A 26,428-nucleotide genomic window follows, 5' to 3' on the forward strand; every position below is an offset into this window, starting at 1 on the left:
GGGCCACTCAAGGACATTCACAGATTTGTCCTGAAGCCACTCCTTTGATATCTTGGCTGTGTGCTTAGGGTCGTTGTCCTGCTAAAAGATGAACCGTCACCCCAGTCTGAGGTCAAGAGCGCTCTGGAGCAGGTTTTCATCCAGAATGTCTCTGTACATTGCTGCAGTCATCTTTCCCTTTATCCTGACTAGTCTCCCAGTTCCTGCCGCTAAAAAACATCCCCACAGCATGATGCTGCCACCACCATGCTTCACTGTAGGGATGGTATTGGCCTGGTGATGAGCGGTGCCTGGTTTCCTCCAAACGTGACGCCTGGCATTCACACTAAAGAGTTCAATCTTTGTCTCATCAGAACAGAGAATTTTGGAGCTCTGACAGAGTGACCATTGGGTTCTTGGTCACCTCCCTGACTAAGGCCCTTCTCCCCCAATCGCTCAGTTTAGATGGCCGGCCAGCTCTAGGAAGAGTCCTGGTTTTGAACTTCTTCCACTTACGGATGATGGAGGCCACTGTGCTCATTGGGACCTTCAAAGCAGCAGAAATCTTTCTGTAACCCTCCCCATATTGGTGCCTCGAGACAATCCTGTCTTGGAGGTCTACAGACAATTCCTTTGACTTCATGCTTGGTTTGTGCTCTGACATGAACTGTTAACTGTGGGACCTTATATAGACAGGTGTGTGCCTTTCCAAATCATGTCCAGTCAACTGAATTTACCACAGGTGGACTCCAATTAAGCTGCAGAAACATCTCAAGGATGATCAGGGGAAACAGGATGCACCTGAGCTCAATTTTGAGCTTCATGGCAAAGACTTTGAATACTTACGTACATGCGCTTTATCAATTTTTTGTATTTTTAATAAATTTGCAAAAACCTCAAGTAAACTTTTTTCACGTTGTCATTATGGGGTGTTGTGTGTAGAGTTCTGAGGAAAAAAATAAATTTAATCCATTTTGGAATAAGGCTGTAACATAAAATGTGGAAAAAGTGATGCTCTGTGAATACTTTCCGGATGCACTGTATATCCTAACTACAGGATCACGGGGGGTCTGCTGGAGCCAGTCCCAGCCAATACATGGCACAAGGCAGGAAACAAACCCCGGGCAGGGCGCCAGTCCACCGCAGGGCACACATACACATACACCAAGCACATACTAGGAACAATTTAGAATCACCAATGCACCTAACCTGCATGTCTTTGGACTGTGGGAGGAAACCCACGCAGACATGGGGAGAACATACAAACTCCACACAGGGAGGACCCGGGAAGCGAACCTGGGTCTCCAAACTGCGAGGCAGCAGCACTACCCACTGCACCACCATGCTGCCCTCCAAGTATTTATCTCTGTATAAAATATTTGCTGAATCCACTGTAGCAATTGGATAAGTTGATATAGTGTCATCAGTTAAAGGGCTGAAAGCTATCAGATTCAAAGGCAGAATCTTTTCTGTTTGCTTGGTTCTTAATGTTGATTTTCCTTGGTGTCTGAATTTGGACTTTTCAATGGGAATGGAGATAGCTGCACAAAAGGGGTTCAGTAAAATTTGTTTATAGTCCGAGCAACCAACTGTACACCTATAGTAGAGATTCTTATGACCTGGAGGTATAGTGAGTGGCATGTATCTTTATCTTTATACACCTTTTTGCAGGCATCATTTTATTGCTAAATGTGAAATCCACCTATACCGTTTTTGTATGTTTACATTATCAATTAAAACTAATAACATTTTTATTTGTTGTTAAGATTTTTATATCGCATTTTAAAGAATAAGTGAATGTAGAATAACTATCTGCTTTGTGTGGGTTTTTCCTCTCACAGTCTAAAGACATGTAAGTTAGATGGACTGGCATTTCTAAATTGGACCTAGTGAGTGCATGTGGTGTATGTTCACCCTGTAGTGGACTGGCACCTTGTCCAGGGGATTATTCCTTCTTCGCGCCCTGTGTGGGCTCAAGCTTATCTGTGATCTTTCTCAGAATATGGACGAATGGATAAAGTTTTATGTCTGATCAGCAGTAGAAAGTAACTCTTATTTGTGGAAATCACTCTGCACTTGAGGTATAATTTCTCAATGGTGATAATTTAACATATATTGTCTCTTGGGAATTGATGTTGTATATTTTTATTTGACAGGAATGAATATGTATTAGTCTCAAATTTAGCATAGTAGATGTGTTGTTAACAGGAGATTGAAACTTCTTTAAGTTAAGATTGAAACACAAGTTAAGTGTTTTATTGCAGTCAACACACTAGTGACGCTCAAAGCTCTGTCGATTGTTTAAAATGCCTCATTTTCATGGGATGTAACAGGTGGACTCAATGTGATGTGGGCTAACAGATAGATAGATACTTTATTAATCCCAAGAGGAAATTGACATAATCCAGCAGCAGTATACTGATACAAAGAAACAATATTAAATTAAATAATAATAAAAATGAAAAGAATTAAAATAAAATTAATGTTCGCATTCACTCCTCTGGGTGGAATTGAAGAGTCGCATAGTGTGGGGGAGGAACGATCTCCTCAGTCTTGTCAGTGGAGCAGGACAGTGACAAAAGTCTGTCACTGAAGCTACTCCTCTGTCTGGAGATGACAGAGTATGTTGGTAATGTTACGGTAATAATCATTTGGTAATCTTGCAACTAGCAAACTTTTTGATCTTCTGTGAAAATTGATGTTAAATCATTTCAGACTTTAAACTACAGGCCACTGATAATGTTTCTGTGCAGTCTGTGAGTATTTGGACAGTGACAACCGTTATTAGTGTGGCTCTCAACCCAGGCATACTGGTATTGAGATTCTAAAAGAATATGAGCTTTTAGTGTAGACCATCACCTTACCTAAATCTCACTGAGCCTGCATTTCACCTGCTGAAGACGAGTAAAGGCAACAAGCCCCTGAAAGAAGCAGAAACTGAAGGTGGCTGCAGTGCAAGCTAGGCCGGGCATCACCAAAGTAGAAATCCAGCTCTTGGTTCCAGACTGCAAATTTGCAACAAAGAATTAAATGTGACAGTTTTAGTTTAATTACTTTTAGTTCCTTAAAATAATGGGGAATGCATCTAAGAAACGCTGAAATATATACCCTGAGGTTAGGGATCTGTGCCGGCAATTGAAAGGTTGCTGGTTCGAATCTCATAAATGCCAGAAGTGACTTTACTCTGTTGGATCCTTCAGCAAGGACCTTAACCTGCAATTGCTTCGTCCTGGGTATGACGTTAATTTGCTTCCAGCACTGCAAGCACATACTCCAATGTACAGGATAAACTTTGGGGGTTTGTGGCGGGATTAGCACTCGGCCACCATAGAAACCTCACATTTTTCCAGTGTGGTGCTGAGATGTTACATGCTACACTCGGGTCCCAATCCGAGTGGTTAAATGTGTGGTTAGTGCAGCAACATGCTATTATCGCATGCTCCCTACCTCTCTGTAGAGTAAAGCTGCACTGGTTAACCATATACCAAGTGCTCTGCATTGACTGGCTTGTATGGGAGGGTCGTTCAAAGAAGCCATCACTCATAAAGATGTGGAAACATATTGAGAGTTTGCCAAAATTTTTAAGGGTGTTATACCATGTTTGCCATTATGGATACAAGATGTGGCTTGTCTGGAGAAGGGGCCTGAGCTTCCTCGAAACCTTGCATACTGTAATCTTTTTAGTTAGCTTAGTAAAAGGTGTAATTTTGATTGATTTCTCATTGCATCCAAAAAGAATGAGAATGGCTGAGCTGTTTGGCAAAAACGTTTTTGTGGTTAAATGAAATCAAGAGAGCTTTTTTGCATTAGTTCAAAGAAATTTGTGGCACAAATGTTAACACTTGCCTTACACATCAAAAAACTAAATATGGTTGAAATATGGTGCTGGTAGCATTATTGTATTACACTGCTTTTCATCAGTTGGGACTGGGAATCCTGGGAACAGTGAATGGTGAGAATTATCAGCAAATTGTAACAGATTCTGTTTTTGTCAGGCATCTCAGAACTACTTCCAGGAACTGCACTAAAAGTCGCACTAGGATAAGAATTTGTCCTACCTCAGAGTAGGACATAAAAAGAATTTACAAAGCATCCTAATCCTAGTCCCTACAAGTAACAGGATGCCACGCCTGAGAATAAATTACTGCATGGCTTTACGACACTCTGAGCCATAAATTGGAAACCACAAAGATGGTAGTAGTAGTAATAATAATAAAAATAATATTTAAAGTAGTAGTAGTAGAAGAAGCAGGAAAATGTAATAAAGTTGAGTTATTTTGCTAAGCTGCAAGTATATGTTGCCAATTTACTACAGCATTAAGAATTATACTGTAACAAGCATCAAGAAGGAAAGACCGAGAGACTTACATGAAATCAGTAAAGCCTGATAACTGGCACATTTACTTAGCAATGAATGCTCCAGGGATTGTTCCTGCATTGCACTCTAAGCATCCTGGTATAGGCTTAAACTTCCCTGCGACCTTGCTCAGGATAAAGTGGTTTTAGAAAATGGATGGATGGATGATCCAAAGCTGTATTTAAATGAATCACCTTTTCTTTGATATGCCAACAGAAAATGCCTCTAAAGTAACAGTTTTACTGAAAGTAGCCACAGTTATTGTTGTCCTGTTTTCTGAAGTTAAGTTCACTCTTCCAGTGTTCCATCTTCTTCCACTGTGCAGTACAGTGTTTCTCCATAATTTCCCTGTGTCGTCTGCGAGGCTCTGTTTACTTAATGCCCAGGAAGTCACTGCCAACATTCTTTAACCTTACCAGGCTTGTAAAATTTAAAACAAATGTTCCAGGGGTTCGGGGAATGCTGAGCTTGGTGGTTCCATTTCATGTTTCTTTGCCAGTTACACATCGAGCCCCACTTATCTTGAGTGGGCTTCAGCAGTACAGTTTGTACCTATGTCCACCTGTGTGTTGATAAGGTGATATCACTTATGATTAATATGTGCATGCTTATGCACACTTGGGGCAGTGATCTTTTGCATGACTGCAGCTTGCATTTATCATTGCATCATTTGGAGTCGTGGGGAAATGTATAAAGATACATATTACCTCATGTGTCGTGAAGGCTTTCAAAATTTCTAGGAAAATTTGAGAAATGCTTGTTTTTGGTGTGTGCAAATCATTGCTATTTTAAAGCTACATTTTCCATGTAACATTACACTTTTATTTCAGCCTGTAGCTCCTGGCTTCTCTGTGTAGATGGAGCAGTCACGTAATGTAAAAATTGTTTTTACTAATAATATTCAGTCTCTAGCAAATCAATGTCTCTTTATGAGTTCATTGTTGTACAGTATTTCCAAAACATTCAGCCTTTCCTGGAATGTGCATGCTGATCTCTGCCTGAACACCATCTTCTGGCAGCTCTTTGCAAGATAGGATGGCTCGTAAACTATCCTAAATCCAGGTGAAGTTGGGAGTTGTTTCCTAACAGGAAAATTGATAAAATGTTTTTACTCCTACTCCTAAGAGTGGAACCAAATTTGCATTACTCTGAGATGTATGGGCAAGTTAGTACTGTTTCCCTGCTCTAACATGCTTGATAAACATGGGCCCTGATCTTAGTATAAGTAAGAATCTGTGGAATTGGTTCTGAACTATAGATGAACAACATTCTTGGACTAACCTAAACAACATGGCACTAATCTATCTGGAAAAGCTGGCCAAAATCACTTCTGTGCAGTGTGCAATTCTGAAATATACCCCTAAAGCTGCTATTGCAGATAAAGAGGGCGACTACCAAATATGAATGTGTAGTGTTGGAGTGCTTATGCAAACAGCAGATTTCTGTCATATATTCTAAAATCACCATAATACAGTGTCACATTAAAAAAATGAATTTTAACTAATAAAAACACAGTAATTAGATATAAAGACATTATGTTTAAGAATGGGATTCAAGTTGACTTGTAGCCTTGGATAAAAAATGACAATTTTATAGTAGTACTATACAAATTTGCATTGAAATGTGTGGACTTCAGACAGAAACATGCGTTCCAAAATAATTGCTGTGTGTGTAGCAAGCACTGATACTATACTGTGTGACTGCTTCTCAACAACCTGGATTCTTTAAGTTTAACCTTTGCTTGGTTTACTGTTGCTTGTTTATTTACAAGGACACTATAGAAAAACTTCCACAATTTATGAGCTGCATTGTTGACGACTCTGTAAATACAAATTGATATGATGATTTTAACCTTAGTGTACCTTGCTCAAATTTGACGTACGTGACAAGTCCAGTTTAATTTAGTTATGCTCTTTGGTTCTCTTAGGGCCAATTTATACTTCACGCTCAGAACGCATATGTACACGCATCATTGGTGCAGCACGTTCCCATTGTTTATTTGATCTGTCCTCTGAACCTGTCTTCAAAAATGAATGCGATGCATATGCGAGTTGCAATACCAGTAAAAAATCGTGGGGTTTGGGGGCGCAGTGTGCTCAAGTTGGAATGTGACATCGGAGTCTCTCCTTACTATCAGCACATGACAGCAAACTGCTTTGCAGATCCTACAGGGTCAGTGTGAATGCTTTGATGTTTGAATGGTTCGATGTGGTGAAGCAAATCATCAGACTTAAATGCTGACATACAAATGCATTTGTGGTGCTTTTCTTTGTCCATTTCTCGCATAGGCAATACAAGTGTCATATGGAAGCGTATTGGGGCAACAGAGAAAAAAAAATCAGGGACACAGTGATGGAAAAAAAAATCTATTTCATGATTAAAGTGGAAAATTCAACTTTAATCTCGTAGTTTATTTTGTCTTTAAAGTAGAACGTCATGAACATCATCTTAAAACGTAATCCACTTGTTAATCATCACATACATCTGAGGCTTCCTCCTGCACTGACAGCAGTGGAAAGCGGCGGTTTCTACACAGAACACTTTAAATTTATGATATTCCAGGTCTCTGCACATTTAGAATCCTTAGATTTATATTTGATTTCACTTTCATAATGAAATGTGTTAAAGTATATGTATGTTACATTGTACAGATAAATCATTAACTTCACTTAAATGACTACTGTTAAATTACACATGTCGGGGCTGCATGGTGGCAGAGGAGTAGCGTTGCTGTCTCGCAGTAGGGAGTCAGGTACCTGGTGTTCCCTGCCTGGAGTTTGCATGTTTTCCTGGTGTGTTTCCACAGTGTGCTTAGGTTTCCATCCAAGGACATGCAGGTTTGGGGATTTGGTGATGCTAAAATGACGTTACTGTATGTGTGTGGTTGTATTCACCTTTCGATGAGCTGATTGTTTCTGCCTCATTCCCATTGCTTGCTGGATTGATGGATGTAATCATTAAACATCTGTCCTTTTCAGAGGTATTGTGGCAAGGTGTCCTGAATTTAATGGATATGTTTGGAAATTCACAACACAGTGAAACTGAACGTTGTTCGGAGGAGAAAAGAGTGCCAGGCACTGATGATTATGAAGCTGGAAATTTAAGGTGTGATGATGAATGTTAGTGCATATGCCCCACAGGTTGGGTGAGTGATTAATGAGAGAGAAGATTTCTGGAGTGAGTTAGATGAAGTGATGGACAGTGTACCCAAGGGTCAGAGAGTGGTGATTGGAACGGATTTCAGTGGACATGTTGGTGAAGGGAACAGAGGGGATGAAGAAGTGATGGGTAGGCATGGTGTCAAGGAGAAGAGTGAAGAACGTCAGATGATAGTGGATTTTGTGATAAGGATGGACATGTGGTGAATAAGTATTTTAAGAGGAGTGAGGAACATAGGGTGATGTTCAAGAGTGGAGGAAGATGCACACAAGTAGATTATATCCTATGCAGGAGGGTCAATATGAAGGAGATTGAAGACTGCAATGTGGTGGCAGGGGAACATGTAGTTAGGTAGCATAGGATGGTGGTCTGTAGGATGACTTTGGAGATCAACAAAAGGAGGAGAGTGAGGGCAGAGCCAAGGATCAAATGGTGGAAGCTGAAAAAGGAAGACTAGAAGGTTGAGTTCAGGGAGGAGGTATGACAAGCACTGGGTGAAAGTGAAGAGTTACCAGATAGCTGACCAACTACAGCAGAGGTGACAGCAAGAAAGGTGCTTGGCATGACATCTGGGCAGAGGAACGAGGAAAAGGAAACCTGGTTGTGGAATGGGGAAGTACAGGAGAGTATACAGTGGAAGAAGTTGGTGAAGAACAACTGAGAGATGCAGAAAGTAGACAACTTTACAAGGAGATAAGACGTAAGGTGAAGAGAGAGGTGGCAAAGGCTAAAGAAAAGATGTGTGATGAGTTGTATGAGAGATGACACTAAGGAGGGAGAAAAGGACCTGTACCCCAGTTGGCTAGACAGAGGTACTGAACTGGGAAAGATGTGCAGCAGGTTAAGGTGATAAAAGATAAAGATGGAAACATAGTCAAAAGTGAGGAGAGGGTGTTAAGCAGATGGAAATAGTACTTTGAGAGGCCGATTTTTTCAGAAGGGGGATATGCAGCATTGTAGTAACTACAGGGGGATAAAATTGATGAGCCACTATAAGAGAAAAGAGTAGTGGAAGATAAGTTGAGAGGGAGGTGATGATTAACGAGCAGCAGTATGGATTCATGCCAGGAAAGCGCACCACAGATGCGATGTTTGCTCTGAAGTTTTTGATGAAGTATAGAGAAGGCCAAAAGGAGTTGCATTGCATCTTTGTGGACCTTTAGAAAGCATATGACAGTGTGCCTCGAGAGGAGTTGTGGTATTGTATGAGGAAGTCAGGAGTGGCAGAGAAGTATGTAATAGTTGTACAGGATATGTACGAGGGAAGTGTGACAGTGGTGAGGTCTGCGTTACCTGAAAAAGAGAGTGCAGGCAGGGTGGAATGGGTGGAGAAGAGTGTCTGGAGTAATTTGTGAGACACGGGTATCGGCAAGAGTGAAAGGGCAGGTCTATAGGACGATAGTGAGACCAGCTGTGTTATATGGTTTGGAGACAGTGGCACTGACCAAAAACAGGGGACAGAACTGGACCTGGCAGATGCTAAGATTTGGGAGAGATTGCGTTGGTTTAGACATGTGCAGAGAAGAGATGCTGTGTATATTGGGAAAAGGATGCTAAGGATAGGGTTGTCAGGCCAGAGGAAAATAGAAAGGCATAAGAGAAGGTTTATGGATGTGGTGAGAGAGGACAGGAAGATATGGAAAAAGATGATCCGCTGTGGCAACCCTTACCTGGAGCAGCTGAAAGAAGACGACGACAGTCACCTTTTTCCACTTTGGAGCAAAACCTGAGGAACATTATACATTGTTAGCTCATCCAATAAGAGGAATTAAAGTTAATAAGCAGAAGAAGGCAAAAAGACATTTCATAAGAAGATAGATTCCAGTCCCTTATTATGTTGAAGGCAGTTTCAAATATCATGTTCCTTAAATATAGAACTCTGTATTCTAGGTCCCTCTTTTCATGTTAATCCATGCCAATATATTAGTTTTTTTTTTTTTTTTTACTTTTATTTTACAGACCCAGTGTCTTAAAAATGACCACCCTTATCCGTAGGTGTTTTTTTTTTGCATAATTGATCATTTTTTGCAATATTTAATAATGATACAAATGATGATAAGCAAAAATTATTATTGTTAGTATTGTGAGCATTTTTATCTAATAGGTTTAGTAATAAATGTTATGGTGAAGAAAATTCAAACATTAAGGTATGATGATTCATTTCCCAGTTTTGAGTATAGAAAAAAATGCTGTCCTCGGTATTCTCATATAAACAATGTATCTCTCCTGATCCCAGAATAAGTACCATATTTATTGTTTTTAGGTGCACCTACCTTTTGCTATTTAAAGTATTCAGTAGCTGTATCTTTATTCTGGACTTTTAGGAAGTGTTTGGGTTTTTCTGGTGTGTTTAAAAAAAAGTTTTATCTTACAAAGGCTTTTAGTCACCGAGTGCAAAGACTTTTATATCAGATCTCTGCTTTTTCCAATTGCAAATTAATTCTATTAAGTGATGTTCTTTTCCCTGCCACTTCTGCACTGTTACTCAGGAAAAGATAAGCACACACAGAAAGTGTTTGTTTCTCTCTCTCTCTCTCTCTCTATATATTCAGTAAAAAACTCTCTATATATTCAGTAAAAAAGGTACCTCACTGTGAATACTCTTGAATTTTGCAACAGGGTGGGGCTGATTAAAAAGCAAGTCATTGAGCTCTGTCAAATTCTGTGCTTGCATTAAAAATGCTTAGATATAAATAGAGTATAGCAGTCTTTGATTGCAGTTTTTTTGCCATTTGCCTGAGCATTTTTTTCCCTGGGTTGCTGGTAGCCTCCAGTAGTACTTGTGTAGAAGAATGTTGAAGAAAATGAATTTTACTCAAAATTCTGAAACATGTTATTGAGAAGAGGTTTTGCCTCTGACTGAACTCCTGCTGGTTTATGAATTAATTTGAATGTAGTGTATAAATTTAAGAGCAAATATGGTTACGTTGAGTAGGAATGAAAGCACCTCTGTTGGAAGTTAATCAAAATTAATTGTTGTCATAAGTGATGCCTCCACATAATTGATTAAACTTTTTTTATATACCCATTGTGTTTGATGCATTTTGTAGCATTAAGCTATCCTAATGGCATATTTAATCAAATACTTAAATGCTTCTAGCAAGATGTGTATTTTTGTGGTATGCTGTGGGGAGGTGGGTTTAACCTTTATGGCATACAAGTGGGTGGGACTATGTTTTCTGTGTGCTGTTTGCAGCTAATTTGTCATTTAAAGAAAAATGCACCTTTGTTATACCATTCCCCATTTTAATATGAAAAATAATGCTCTCTTGTATGAGATACTGTATAGGACATAAATCTTTCTCAGTACATGTACTGTACAGTGAAATGATGCAGTATAGCATGAAAGACATACAGTGATCCCTCGCTATATTACGCTTCAACTTTTGCGGCTTCACTCTATCGCGATTTTTTTCTCATACACGCTTACGTCACTACGCATGCGCTTTCTGAGAACTTTTATCTAAGCCCTACGATGGCTCCTAAACGTGCTGCTTTTTCTAAGCCTTCTGACAATAAAACTAAGTACCGGAGGAAGATGCTTACTATCCAGAAGAAGGTGAAACTCTAGGATATGATTAAAGATTGCGATACCCTACAAAAGCCTCCTCACGCATATGAAGAGACAGCACCAGCAACTGCCTATCAAGATGTTCTTCAGCCGCGCACCCAGACACCCACTGCCTACTCCTAGTACTCCTTCAGCGGAAGAAGATAACGCACCTGCTGAAGATACTGCACCACCTCTGAAGACTCTCTTACTGAGGTCGTGCCTTCATAGGTTAGTGGTTGTGTGCAATTAAATGTACAGTACAATAATAATCTACTATATAAAAGTGTTCGGGATTGTCCTTCCGTCCTGTGAGTGCAAAGCGTAGCGGTATTCCGCTTATTACAGACTTGCTGCTTGAGGTAGCGACACGATGTGAGCAGAGTTCTGGTGCTCTCATTGTTCCCTTGCTTTTGTGCGCGATGCGCTGGAAAAATAGACAAAATTATGTCTCTGGAAATAATGTTGATGGAGTACAAATACCTCACCGCTTAGTAAATATCAGGGGAGATGGTGCTTGCTTATTCTCATCTATAGCTTATTTAGTGCATGAACCTCCGTCTTTAGCGGTACAGATTCAGGCTGACATTGTACGACTTTGGACAGGCACTTGAGGGGATTAAAAAAAAACGTAGGTTTTCGGGAGATGTTATGAATGGGCACTTTGTTCTCATTCCCTATACTTACATGCCTGATGTACACATGGAGCGCACAAAAATTGAGGATAAAAGTCTGTCGCCTTAAAAGACGAGTGTGCCTAGTAATATATTTGTAACATCTAATATGTCTTATTTTCTCTTATTTTGTCTAATATATTTAGTAATACGAGTGTAATGGTGACTAAAGGGTGTTATTTCATGTCTAGAGGGCTCTAATAATGTTAAAAAACGTATTTAGAAGGTCGTAAACAGGTTTTCTATACTCTAACTGCGAAAATATTTTGGTTTTTTAAATAAAGAATCCTACTTAGCGAAAATTCATTTATCACGGTAGAGTCTGGAACGGATTAGCCGTGATAAACGAGGGTTCACTGTAGTGCCTATGAAGCACATACACCACAGTGAAACAAAGAGCAATCATTATTTTTTTTTTTTTATTAATTTTATTGCAATCATTCCATATAAAACAATTTTTACAAAAAGTGAAAATAAGAATAAGTCGACCCCCACCCCTGAGAGAGAGAGCAAGGCAAACGGTGTAAAATTTAAGGCTTGTAAACATACCTAAATTAATAAGTTTGATAAGCCAATAGAGATGAATGCAAAAGACAAAGAAATACAGAAATAATTGCTTTCTCTGTGCTTTAAGAGCTTATTTTAAAATATTACTGATTAGATCCTGCCATGTTTTGAAAAAAGTCTTTACAGATCCTCTGAGTATTTGATTTTTTCCAATTTCAAATAGTATAAAACATCGGTTTCCCACTGACTTAAAAGAGGAGAGTTTGGGTTCTTCCAGTTTAGCAGAATAAGTCTGCGTGCCAAAAGTGTAGTGAATGCAATCAGTTTGTTTGTTCTTCTCCACTTTAAACCCATCTGGAAGAACACCAAACGCAACTGTTAGTGGGTTAGGAGGGATTGTGACACCAAGGCTGTCTGAAAGCGAATTAAAAATTTTGGTCCAGAATGATGTTAATTTGTTGCAGGCCCAGAACATGTGACCCAGTGAGGCTGGGACTTGATTGCAGCTTTCGCAGGTTGTATCTTGCCCTGGAAACATTTTTGGAGAGTTTTAGAAGAGACAGATGTGCTTGATATATAATTTTGAGTTGAATAATTGTATGCTTTGCGCATATGGAGCTCGAGTGAATTCTCTTGCAATCATTAATTTTTGATATATTCTATATACAGTTCATATTAATGGAAGAAAAGGTCTGTGATACAGTTTCCACAAAGGGAGAAAATGAGTCACGTATCTTAAAATAGTTTTTTACTCCTAGGTTTTCGACAACCTGCCAGGTGTTATCATCGGAGGAAAATTATTAGACATGCAGGAATCAAAGGCAATATATAGGGGGTGGAGGAGAGCTTGTAAGGGGTGTGGATTAATAAGGTGGCATTCGTAAGGTGTTGGTCAGAAAATATTTTTTATTGTTTGGATGTTTTTCTTTTAAAGACTGCATATGTTGGGTTCAAGTCAAAGTGTCATTTTCATTAGAGAGCCACAAATCAGCCAGCTCTCTGGCACTCTTAGTATTGGCCCTGAATTTTACTTTCACAGTATCCTAGTTAAACGCGTGTCTGATGTGTAAATCGGAGACCGTGGGTCTTTCTTTCCGATAGCATTGTGATGTTCCTGCATACATATTGAGAGTCTTTTAGATGTTTGTCCCACGCATATCGCTGGGCATGCATTGCATGGAATACTGTAAACTGCATTCCTTGTCTCTGTGGTCAACTTATTGCTTTTGGCATTGAAAAGGACAGTCCGTAAAGTGTTTGCAGGTTTGTGTGCTATCTTGATGTCGGATTTGGACAGGACACATGCTGTACTTTCTGACATGCCACAATGATAAGAGAGGGCATGGTAAGTGCAGTGGGGGACCAAGTTGGAGTCAACTGTTTGTTGAGGTCTAGAGCATCACCAATATCGGCATTTTCTAATAAACATCTTGGGGTATCCATTTGATGTGAACAGATGAAAAAGATAACGTTTTCCTTTTTTTTGTTGTGTACATTGTAATACAATGGGCGTTAATCCTTTTGAACAAAGTCCTAATACAACTCCATTTATGTGATGAAGGGTGGCTGCTGGAAAAGAGTAGTATTTTGTCTGCATAACATAGAGGTTACATCTTTCAATACAAATGTCAAGGAAATTGATGCGTCTGTTCGTTTTCTTTTCCATTGTGAATTGGGTTGTGGGGAATACTGAGTTGATGTGACTGTAGAATTTATTCAGCTGGTTGCTTTTTAATATGACAAATGTGTAATTGATGTACAGGGTGGGCCATTTATATGGATACACCTTAATAAAATGGGAATGGTTGGTGATATTAACTTCCTGTTTGTGGCACATTAGTATATGTGAGGGGGGGAAACTTTTCAAGATGGGTGGTGGCCATTTGGAAGTCGGCCATTTTGGATCCAACTTTTGTTTTTTCATTAGGAAGAGGGTCATGTGACACATCAAACTTATTGGGAATTTCACAAGAAAAACAATGGTGTGCTTAGTTTTAACGTAACTTTATTCTTTCATGAGTTATTTACAAGTTTCTGACCACTTATAAAATGTGTTCAATGTGCTGCCCATTGTGTTGGATTGTCAATGCAACCCTCTTCTCCCACTCTTCACACACTGATAGAAACACCGCAGGAGAAATGCTAGCACAGGCTTCCAGTATCCGTAGTTTCAGGTGCTGCACATCTCGTATCTTCACAGCATAGACAATTGCCTTCAGATGACCCCAAAGATAAAAGTCTAAGGGGGTCAGATCGGGAGACCTTGGGGCCATTCAACTGGCCCACGACGACCAATCCACTTTCCAGGAAACTGTTCATCTAGGAATGCTCGGACCTGACACCCATAATGTGGTGGTGCACCATCTTGCTGGAAAAACTCAGGGAACGTGCCAGCTTCAGTGCATAAAGAGGGAAACATCATCATGTAGCAATTTCGCATATCCAGTGGCCTTGAGGTTTCCCATTGATGAAGAATGGCCCCACTATCTTTGTACCCCATATACCACACCATACCATCAATTTTTTTGTTCCAACAGTCTTGGAGGGATCTATCCAATGTGGGTTAGTGTCAGACCAATAGCGGTGGTTTTGTTTGTTAACTTCACCATTCACATAAAAGTTTGCCTCATCACTGAACAAAATCTTCTGCATAAACTGAGGGTCCTGTTCCAATTTTTGTTTTGCCCATTCTGCAAATTCAGTGCGATCTGGGTCATCCTCATTGAGATGCTGCAGTAGCTGGAGTTTGTAAGGGTGCCATTTGTGAGTAGCTAATATCCGCCGAAGGGATGTTCGACTAATGCCACTCTCCAGTGACATGCGGTGAGTGCTACGCTGTGGGCTCTTGCTGAATGAAGCTAGGACAGCCACTGATGTTTCTTCATTAGTGACAGTTTTCATGCGTCCACATTTTGGCAAATCCAACACTGAACCAGTTTCACGAAACTTAGCAAGCAGTTTGCTAACTGTAGCATGGGAGATGGGTGGTCTCATAGGGTGTCTTGCATTGAAATCTGTTGCAATGACCCGGTTACTGCGTTCACCAAACATCAACACAATTTCTATCCACTCCACACGTGTTAACCTCTGTGACATATCAATGGCTGTAAACAAAGAGAAACTTGTAAATAACTCATGAAAGAATAAAGTTACGTTAAAACCAAGCACACCATTGTTTTTCTTGTGAAATTCCCAATAAGTTTGATGTGTCACATGACCCTCTTCCTATTGAAAAAACAAAAGTTGGATCCAAAATGGCTGACTTCCAAATGGCCACCATGGTCACCACCCATCTTGAAAAGTTTCCCCCCCTCACATATACTAATGTGCCACAAACAGGAAGTTAATATCACCAACCATTCCCATTTTATTAAGGTGTATCCATATAAATGGCCTGCCCTGTAGACTATCCAGAGTTTAAATTTGAACTGAGTTAGAGACACACTTTCAAATGGCTGCATAACCAATTCATCTAAGGGTCTTGATAGCGGAGATCCAATTGGCATGCATTCATTCTATCTATATATTATTTTCTATTAAAATGGAAGTTTTTTTTTTTTTGGCAAAGTGATATTAGATGCATTAGATGTCCTTAGTGGACATCTTTGTTCGTGCCGTTATGGTGGGGTTGTTGTTTAGTTTTGTCAGTGAAGTCTCTGTGGCCAGATGAACTGGGGATAATAGTATATAACGAAACAACATCAAAAGGCATCTTGATATTATCATCAACAAATGATACGTTTTTCAGGCGCTGTAATGCCATCTCAGTGCTATTACAGTATAATCTGAGTTCATATGTTAAATGTTCGAGCGTATGAAAAAGTCTTTTGCATAAGTTGTAAGATGGTCCACCTGTTAGGCTGACCAGAGGTCTGAATTTTAAAGGGGTCTTGTGTATTTTTGGGAGGCCATAGAATTCTGGGCAGATTGAATTATTGGATTTCATTTTACAGTAATCTTGTAATTTTAAACTGTTATTTTGGAGTTTACCCAGGGTGGTGTTGAGTTTGTTTAGGGTGTTTTTTGTATTAGATACAAAGTGAAATCTATTGGCAAACATACACTTGATAAATGAGGTATTTTTAATAAGCATATACTTACATTGAACTGATGATTTATCTGTTTTACTGTGAGAATAAAAATATGCTGAGTTTTTCAGAGACAACATTGCAACACAGTGGTAACAGGAGTGAGGTGTTTGCACACACCTGAGTGCAGCTAGATGGTACCCCAAGAAAGCTATCAGCTTAATATATTCACAACACTCAAAGTTTTTAGCTGATTCTTAATGGTCAATACCTGTCAAATAAAGGCATTTATAAGGGTTGCACAAGTTTAAGTCAGTTTGGTAAAAGTTTGTTATTTAATTGAACACGTTTCATTATAGACTACAGGTGTGAGAATCTCAGTATGCAGTACAGTTATTTACTAACAATATGTACAAGACATCCATTTTAGTATGAAATTTGAGGCAAATGTGTAGTATAGAGTACTGTATATGCTTTTTGCTATGGAGTGTGTGTACTGTTAATAATGATTCCTGTCCTAAATGCCACTGTTTTTCATGACTACCCATGTTCCCCCAAACCTTTGAAATCATAACTTTTGAAGGTTGGTGGAATGATTGAGGCAGTTTATAACTGTGTTTGCAGTTCATTTAAACCAACAAGCATTTAATCTGTTGTGTTTACTTTTAGTATGCAAAATGAATACTGTTTTGCACATAGATTAGTAGAGCTTTTTCACACTGTTTATTTGGTCTACATTCGTGGCATCAAGGCTCGTATCTGATGCTATTGAGTTTTAACAATAGACTGATTTATGTTAATTGTGTGTTTTTTGTTATTTGAATACTCCATTACTCTACATGGACCTCATTTGTGAAGCTTGTGTACGCACTGAGAGGCTTGAAATATGCATATCCAACTACCCATGCAAACATCAGGATTTATAAATGAAAACTTAATGCAAGAGCTTGCATATATTTATGGCAACTGTGACCCATGTGTATGTAACATTTCAGAGAAACTGAGGAATGGCAACACCCTTGATCAAGCAGAGAAATGCAGTCAAATCAGCTAAATGATAACTCATCTGCATAATAATTCATATCACTGAACAGTTATTATAATGTGTTGATGTGACAAGTATATCACAGATCAGGAATATCTTGGTCAGACTTCACTCTATCATGCCTGCTGTGCTGAGGCACTACATCCAGTTTTAGTACATACATATATAATAAAAAAAAAAGTTTTTGCCAACATAAACTGTCAACTTGCAGCAATGTGTGGTTCTCCTAATGTAATCAAAGTACTTTATGGCACTCGTATTGCAATAAAGGCATATAGCGAGAATGAAGCTTCTTTTGTTAACCGTAAGCAGTTAAATTCCTTTTGCACAAGTCATCCAAGATGTGATTAGCAAAGACTTTGTCTTGATTGAATGTGTCTACCTGTGATTACTTTATTTTGAGGCAAAGTAGCTTTGATAGATGTGATGGTGCAATAAGTGGTAGCTGGCTTGTTGGTAAGGTAACTGGCTGAAGCCTCAGTATATTATATGGCCTTGTACTATTTGTTGTAACAGCAGTAACATCATCACATGAGCGAGGTGATAGTGATTAACCGATCAGATGATGGTGTCTTACACCTTTGCCAGACATCCAGAGTTCAGGGGAGAGGCGTTATAATACTGCACGTGCGGCCTTGCCCTCTTAGTTGTGGAGCACAGCTAGGTACTCTTGAATGCAGGTCAGGAGGGAGAGACTGCTCTATCAGCCAGTGAAGTTCTGCAGTATCGTGATTGTATTTGTTTGAGGTTGATTGGCATGCTCTGTATATGCATGCAGCGTTTCAGGTGCACAACAATAAGCATATTTACAAGGTGATTGTGATTTATAAAAGGTAAATTGCATTTTTTTTTGTAATAAAGGTGACCAAGTTAGCATTTTTGTCCAATAATTGTATAGTTGATTCTTTTTCTTCACTGGAATTCACAGTTATGTCCATAAATATGACTTGATGATATATATAATCTGTGTCATCTTTTATTTTTTATTTGTTTTTAAATTCATATTTCTTTTATTTTCTAGGTCAATGAACACTTAAATTAATCTTTATGTTTTGGTTCTGGATATCAAACCACTGTCAGAGAGGCTGAAGGCTGTTGCAAGTTCACACAGTTGTGGAAACATCTTTGTTTATCTTTAAGGTCGGTCAGCAATTGCACTAATGGCAATGTGTTATCTTTTCAATTTTTTTTGTAAAGCTTCTTTTCTGTGATTTATTTTAAAACAATGACAACTCTGCTTAATTATTTTTTCCTGTAAAACCCTTGAAGGTTTTGGTGTTTGGGTTTAACACATCACAACAAAAATGCTCATTTAATGCTGTGGCACATTTGCACTATTTAAAGCACTTTGTGCATTTTGGTCACAGTAATGAATGAGAAAGCTGTCCATCCCAAAACTTGCATTCGTCTTTTGAAAAATTAATTAATAGTTTACTTTCAGATAAGTGAGATATGGAAGAATGTGCAGCACAATGTCTATCGTCAAACGTTTAGTACTCCGTTTAGTATGTTTAGTACTGTTACCACTTTGAAGATGAATTCAATTAGGAAATAAAACATGTTAGAAAATTTAAGCTTCGTGAAACATTCAGGTGTATTTTGGGATTTAGTTAACTGTTTTGAATGTTTGGAGCTTTTCAGTTTTTTTTCTTCTTCAGGTTACTTCATGTTAACACATTTTTGTAACGGTGATAAGAGAATGTAATTACTATAGCACATAAAATGTTTTTAATGGCATGTTACAATATCATGTTCTGTATCTAAAAACTGAACCAGTGTTCAACTCAAGTAATGTAAAAATGAAATCAGTTGATGTTGTATTTGTTATATTGTCGTAGTATAGATTTTCACATTATGCATAATGCGTACAGACCTTTCCCCTGTTCAATTATTTCTAGATAAGTCAAGTTTCTTTGCATTTTTTACTTTTATGTTCACTAAAATCATGCAACTTAACACGGTACATTTTCAAGTAGTAGGAGAAGTGTATTGGTATAACCAAGTGCCACCGCTTTTACAGGCAGCATACAGACATAACATGCTACTTAAGTGACACTGCAGACATTTCACTGGTTTTCCATCAAGAGCTGCCATGAAGCAAGTGAAAAAGGAAATTATTCAAAATGCACAAGTTGAAGTAACCTCTCTTAAGGTAAATTTGAAAGGGCAAATTAGTCTAAATTTAAGACTGAATTGTTTGAAAACTCACTAGTTCATTTTAGTGGGAGTTTTTGAAATTTCAGCATTTCTACAGTATATCCTTTTTGAGATATCTCAAAGAGAATTGACAAATTTCCTTGAAAAATGAGTGGAGCATATATTAAGAAAACCAGTCCACCTGGTGGTGATTCATGCAGACAGACATAATGAAGGCAGTAGGTGTTTTTGTATAATAAGCAAATAATAAGCCTCATTCTCCCCAGTAACTGCACTTCACAGTGACAGCAAAATTCCAGTATAGCTTTCAGACTCTGACGAAAGGGTTGTGGAACCCGTTCTCATCATTTTGTGTGCTATAATGACATACACAATGAGAAGTTAAAATACAGCAAGTATTCCAACACTAACGCCATTTATAACACAGGCAGGGAACCAACAGTGCAGTTATAGTCAAGTATTCTTTAGTGAGACTGAGATACTGGAGTGGGCAAACTAAATGAGAAATGTCATAAATTCCTCAGATTCTGGGCACAATATGGTGAGTGTAATAGGCAGTGGTTATTATATGTAACACTTGTTAATGTTCACAAGCTCTTGCTGCCTTAAATGTCATAAGCATTGGTGGTGTTGCTTGCTGCTGTGCTGCTTTTTCTGCTTATACGGGCATGTTTGTAGGCTGGTGGTGTGTAAAATGGCATGTTGTTTGGTTATTAGAGGAAACATTTTAGACAATCGCAGTAATCTAAACTAGTGAACTGTTGATGCCCCTACAGTTTTCTCCTTCATTGTTTTTACAGTAGTGATGACAGGGTCGCAGTTACTGTTCTTAGACTCATCCTAATTTGTTATGAGATTGAGTTAGTTGTGGGGTTACTACCACCTTCTCTGATCCGAAGCTGCCAGAATGGACGAGGAAAAGTTTCATGTCAAAAACCTGAATTCTGCTCCTTTAAATATGGCACAGAAATAACTTTGGACTGAATGTGCTGGTGCTGTAATGGTGCATATTTATTATAACTCTAAATTGCAATAAATATAAAGCCAAAATAAATGCTTGATTAAAAGATAAATTCAAGTTAAGCTTTTTGCCCTGTCTACATAATACATTTACATTCTTTCTTGCATGTCTTCTCAGAGAAGATTTCATGGTTGAGAGGCAAGTAACCCCAGGGTGCAAGGCTGAAAGATGCATGTCAGACCATATGACTTATGGTGAAAACTACCTGTGTGCCATATTATAAGTCTGGTTGTGCACAAATAAACAAAAATAGTGCTTTTTACATTCTCCTGTTTTTGGGTTGACTTTTAACTATTAATAGTCTACTGTAATTTTGTTTTCTTAATCATATTAGCTTTCATATTCATATGGTAGTTAATATGGTACTTCATCCTATTTTTTTTTTTTTTTGTTCATCCATATTTCTTATATGGAGGACATATCCTTTTCATAAAGGAAATCCTACTTTGGTGTTTAATGGACAAATGTGCTTTAAATGTTTTTTAGAAAGATGTGTACGTGTGAATTTGTGTCAGTGTTAATAATTTTTTGGACACTGTAACTCAAACAAATAGACTTATTCTTAGGAAATGTTATGGTCAACTTGCACTCTTTAATCTTAAAAGCTGATTAGGTTTTGGATGCATTCCAACTATTCAGCTATGAGTTTTAAAGATCATACTGGTTTAAAGTTGACATAAACAGCAAAACCACCTCTCAGATGTTCACAAAATTTGGTATTCACATTAAGAACTTGAAAGGAAGACTTTAGTGAAATTTAATTTCACTCCACAGCTTGAGTTTTCAAACTCCTCAGTAGTCACAGCAGCTGAACTGTAAATACTAAAACATATTATTGTATAATGCAATGCATTAATATTCATTTTATTAAATTAGCAGATTATATGTGTTTGCGGCAGGTACTTTTGTTTGTTTAAAAGAAGTTTTCCTACTTCAGGTTTTTAACTCCATGCCTTTAGCTTATTTGTTGAAGTTGCTTGCTTTAAGACAATCTTAAGACGATTGTTTTTTTTTTTCCTTTTTCAATTATTTTATATCTTAAATGAAACAAACTGCGCATAAAGAAATTACTACAAAGTTCATGTGGTTACAGTTGTTCAAGCTTAGGTCACAAAAATGCAATCCAAACAAATTTTGAATTACACAAAAAATGCATTTTTTGAATAGACTTATCATGAAGGCAGTCTAAAATATAAAAATAAACATCAGGGGTATTGTATCTTGCGTATATTTTGGTAAATTTGTAGATTTAGAACTTGGATGTGAAATGGGTGTGGTGCAGCCAGGAACTATGTGACACAATTTAAGTATTTAAATTTTTTCTCAAAGGGGAAATCTCTCTTGTCTTTTGAGTTTCTCTCGCCATCTCTCTCTGTCTGAGATCCAGAAAAGCTGCCACTGCTGGCCTCTGTATTTACAAAGTATAAACTGTGGATTACTTAATTGCTTAGCCCATACCAGTCCATGTGATTAATATACTTTTTTTTTTAACCCATTTTGGGTTTCTGATGTTTTCAATTTTTTTTTTTTTATATTATTATTTTTCTCTCAAACCTTCCTTGGGGTGTTCAGGAATTTTAACCCATGATTCAAAGGTTAGGTAATTGTTCCTGTGTGGTGCTGGGTGTATTTTCTTGTCCTTCATGTCCAACTAATCTTAATTTTCAACTGTTTTTACTTAACACCACAAATCAATCACTTATTGTGCTATGCCCAGTAAACCCACACAGAAGAAAGTTAAGCCAATCAAAAAACCATAGTGAGCCCACTGCATTACTCATACCACTATAATTCAAGTCAGTGTAATGCATGAAAATCTTGTCTATATAGGCAGGAAACCCAACCCTACTTTAGCAGCAGATGCTGAGGAGTTCACCTGCTGGTATTATAATGTGTGCGTTTCCTCAGAAAAGAAGCATAATACCACAAACCTCCCAAAACATAGAGACTGTACTGTAACACTTTTAGGGATTTACAAATAATAGACTTCAGCATTCCTACCAGCACTTGTATATCTGGTAGTGAGTTGTGGAGTTGTAATAATCATTGCTGTCCAGCCTTGAGCAGTAGTTGTGCTAAAGAAGGGGAACAACAGAATTCACTGAATAAAAATAGGATTTTCCTTCTACAGTTGCATGTTATAGTCAGCTTAATAGAGACATTTCATTATCAAGAACCTCTAGAATGCAAAGAATTTCCATCAAGGCTACGTCTATAACATATTTCTTTTCTTGAGAACAAATCAAGGTGGAAAATACAGCTGGCCACAGGTGTTTATATAAAAAATGCATTTTCTTCAATTCCAAGTATGTGAACATTATTTCTTTAATTTCTATACTCTAAATTTGATAATTTGGAAGTTGCAGATGCAAAGTGGCATTCTAGTGCTTGAATCTTACTGTCATGGCAGCTCATTTGGCCCCTAAAGCATTATATTATCTTATTTAAGTTTGCACATATTTGCTTTTTGTCCTTAGTTATATTGCAGGGAAGTGTATTGAGCTCTTGAAAGTGTATTGAGCTCTTGAAAGTGTATTGAGCTCTTGAAAGTGTATTGAGCTCTTGAAAGTGTAGTGTGCTCTTGAAAGTGTAGTGTTATAGAGTCTCCTATGATCTCAAACTAGTTTAGCAAAAACGTCTTTGTATTCTTGCAGAAGGAAGACAAGATTAGGCTTTATCCAAGGACATCTTGGTGCAGAACTTTTCCTCACCAGGCTGAGAAGCTCGGAATGGGGGTTTCCGGCAGAAAGCAACACTGAAATCCTTAATGAAAGGTGAGTAGATTTATATATTTATTTGGGCTTTGGAAGGAAATATATGGAAAGAAAGGGGTGAAATGGCAAATGACCCTAGAGAGATACCTGAACATGTGTCTAATATTTATTAACCCTTGTTGTTTGTTGTCACTTGTCTAATTGTGGAATTACATTCAATACTTATCATGGCAAAGTGGATTTATTCTTGAGTTAGGTAGAACAGCACCCAGCATCTTAATGTAAATTATTTTTCTATTTCCTCGAATGTTTTAAGGTTAACAAACAAAACTATTTGAATAATTTAAGCAGTTTATAATATTTTTCATTTTAGTGAACTTGACACCCTGTCTGGGGTTCATCATTGCATTATGCCCTTGAGCTCCATCAAGCAGTTGTGAATTGCTGGGTGTAGCTATGCATTATTTTAGTCTTCTTCGGTGGAACCCATTTAATATAATACTGCCTAACACTTAGACTAACTACATTTGTGCTATGACTAAAATAGATTCGGTTCTAATTTTTGGCTTGCATCGTTTTTTTTGTTCATTTTTGGTGTAACTATTCAAGTTGTTTTTTGGAATAGGAGTGTTTACCTATGTTGACCTGATGCAGACTGCATGAACAGCATGATTTAAAAATCAGTGAATTAGATAGACACAGCCTGATATACTCACGTGAGTGCCAACAACAGTGTGATAAGCAACATTGCTTTTATTTTAGACTGTCCGATGATGGCAAGGTGGAGAAATCAAAAGAGAAACTTTATAGCTATTACTTTGAGTGCAATTCTAACTGCTATATCTGTTCATTAAGATGTATAGTCCTGAAAGTGGAGACAAGACTAATTAGGAGCAAGGTGTGGAGGGTATTGATGAAAACCAGTGGCTTGAAACTTTCAGAATGTTGAGGGAGTCATTTGAGACACCAAATGTACTAGGTATGATTTTGACTGAAGAATTCTGAAGGGAACATTGTGGTTACTAATAACGGGATAATGGAAATGTGAAAGAAGTACAGTGCCCTCAATAATTTTTGGGACAAAGATACATTTTTCATTGATTTATCCCTCTGCTTCACAGATTAAAATTAAAATTTTGATCTGAGTAAAATGTACATTGCAGACTTCAAATAAAGCGTATTTGCAAACACCTCCATCACACCATGTAGAAATTACAACACTTTTTCTACATGCAACAAAATGGTATGTATTTTAAAGCAGTTTTATTTAGCACTTTCTTGCATGTCCCTTGCATGTAATTTGTACTTGAAATGGGGGAGTGACTATGTACAAAGTGTTGTAATTTCTACATTGTGAGACCGAAATATATGCAAATAAATTCAGCAATGTGCACTTTAATCATTTCTGAATTGTTTTTATTTTAAACAGTAGAGCTCATGGGTAAATTAAAGAAAAATGTGTCTTGTCTCAATCATTATGAAGGGCACTATATGTGAAGATGTTGCTGAATAAGTACAATGAATGTGATAATGAAGGGTTCTTAAAAACTGGAAAGAAGTGTGCTTATTGCAGTATATAAGCAAAAGGAAGACCCACTGTGGTGTGACTCCTATTGAGTGATCACGCTTTTGGAGTAGGTAATGAAAGTGATCTGTCTGGTGCATGAAGGGAAAGCATCAGGCAAAGGGAGAGATTTTAGATTGTACTGTATTTGCATATTTGGAGGAGGTGTTTGACAGATGACCATGAGAGAGAGTGCAGCAAGTTTTAAGAAAGGTAGTTGTGGAAGAAGGGTTATTGTCTGTAGTAAAGTCAATGTGTGAGGAAGCACATACAGTGCTCAGACTGGCAGATGTGAATACTGAAATTTTTGAGGTGAAGGTGTGGCTACACTAGACATCTGTTCAGAGTTGTTTGTTTTTTATGATGGTGGTTGAGGTAAAGACCAGAGATGTGTGTGAATGATGGTGATAGGTGCACCTGTATGCTGCTAATCTAATATTGAAAATGGAACTAAAGGGGAAGATACTGAAATGAAAAGCTAGTTGGGAATAAAATGTTCTTAAGGTAAATGCAAGAATGAACAAGGAGCTGTTGGAGGCAAAAGGACAGGCAGCATGGAAGAGGTTAGTGCTATGGCCATGTGAAGTGGGCAGTAGAGATGATGCTAGAAAGTCAATTCAATGTGCGAGTTGTCAGAAGTAGGTGTATAAAACATCTAGTAGTGTGAAGGGTAGTCTGCAGGTGACAAGTGCTTACTTGGTTGGTGTTTGAGAGAAATGCAGAATGCCAATGTAAGTGTAAATTTAGATGTAAGCAGTGAAGTTTTCTTAACACTAGAATACCTGAAACCTTTGAAAAAAGTTGTAATGCTGGGCCACATTAAATTCCTTTGCATCTCTTCATCAGTGTCTTTGTTTTGCAGATATGTCAATCAACACAAGCAGCTAGCAGCCTATCATCTCATCCCCCACAGACACAGCTGAAGTTCTCCTAGCTGAAGTCTGTTTATCAGAGAGTGAGGTGCCTTGAGTTGTATAGAGTAAATAATATAACATTATTTGGAATACATACATTTCAAGTGTTTTCCTTTTCTACAATGATCTGGGTAAATGTTTGATGACAGGAAATGCAAGGCAAGAAATGTTGAACACATGACTAAAATAGAAACTTTTTCCATGTTACAGTAATAATGACATGAAGTCTATAATGTGTGAAGACTTCAGTCCAAATATCGAATAAACATGTGCGCTTTTATTGAAGAATACAACCAAAGGGGAAAAAATTTAATTTACATGTTGCTGTCAATGAGTTAAAAAACTCAAGTGCAAATGTCAATTGACTGAAAGTTGCTTTGTCTGCTTGGATGGTGTAGTGGTAAGAACTGCTGTGTTATAACGAACAGATTGTAGGTTCGAGTCCAGGGGCCTCATGCATAATGGCGTGTGTAGAATTCACACTAGAACAAACAAAGACACCTTTGAAGAGGTGCGAAGGAATTTAAGGTGGCCCGGCATTACAACTTTTTTCATAGGCTTCAGGGATTCTAGCATTAAAGAAAGTTGAGAAGTTCTAATGCTTACGTGACAATATATATGTGCAGATAGTGGGTGAGAGATGCATAGAAGAAATTCCAGAAGCTGTTTCCTATTCTGGCTAATGATTGAGCTTCTCTGGCATTAAAGGGTGAAATTTATGACAGCTACATGAGGAGCAATTTAATTTATGACAGTAAG

At 38.0% G+C, this 26,428-nt stretch overlaps 1 protein-coding gene across 2 annotated transcripts in view; it reads left to right on the forward strand.

The window, feature by feature from the left end:
- LOC120525449 (homeobox and leucine zipper protein Homez-like) overlaps positions 1 to 26,428 on the forward strand; it is a 47,120-nt gene that overhangs the window by 11,771 nt on the left and 8,921 nt on the right. Inside the window, exons 2-3 of one of the 2 annotated variants that reach the window (XM_039747757.1) lie at positions 18,321 to 18,439; positions 23,132 to 23,251. The gene's annotated coding sequence lies outside the window, so the exon portion shown is untranslated. The remainder of the gene's footprint in view (positions 1 to 18,320; positions 18,440 to 23,131; positions 23,252 to 26,428) is intronic. The other variant, XM_039747766.1, reaches the window with a different exon arrangement.

The sequence above is a fragment of the Polypterus senegalus genome, chromosome 1 (genome assembly GCF_016835505.1).
Source record: "Polypterus senegalus isolate Bchr_013 chromosome 1, ASM1683550v1, whole genome shotgun sequence".
In the NCBI taxonomy this organism is placed as follows: Eukaryota; Metazoa; Chordata; class Cladistia; order Polypteriformes; family Polypteridae; genus Polypterus; species Polypterus senegalus.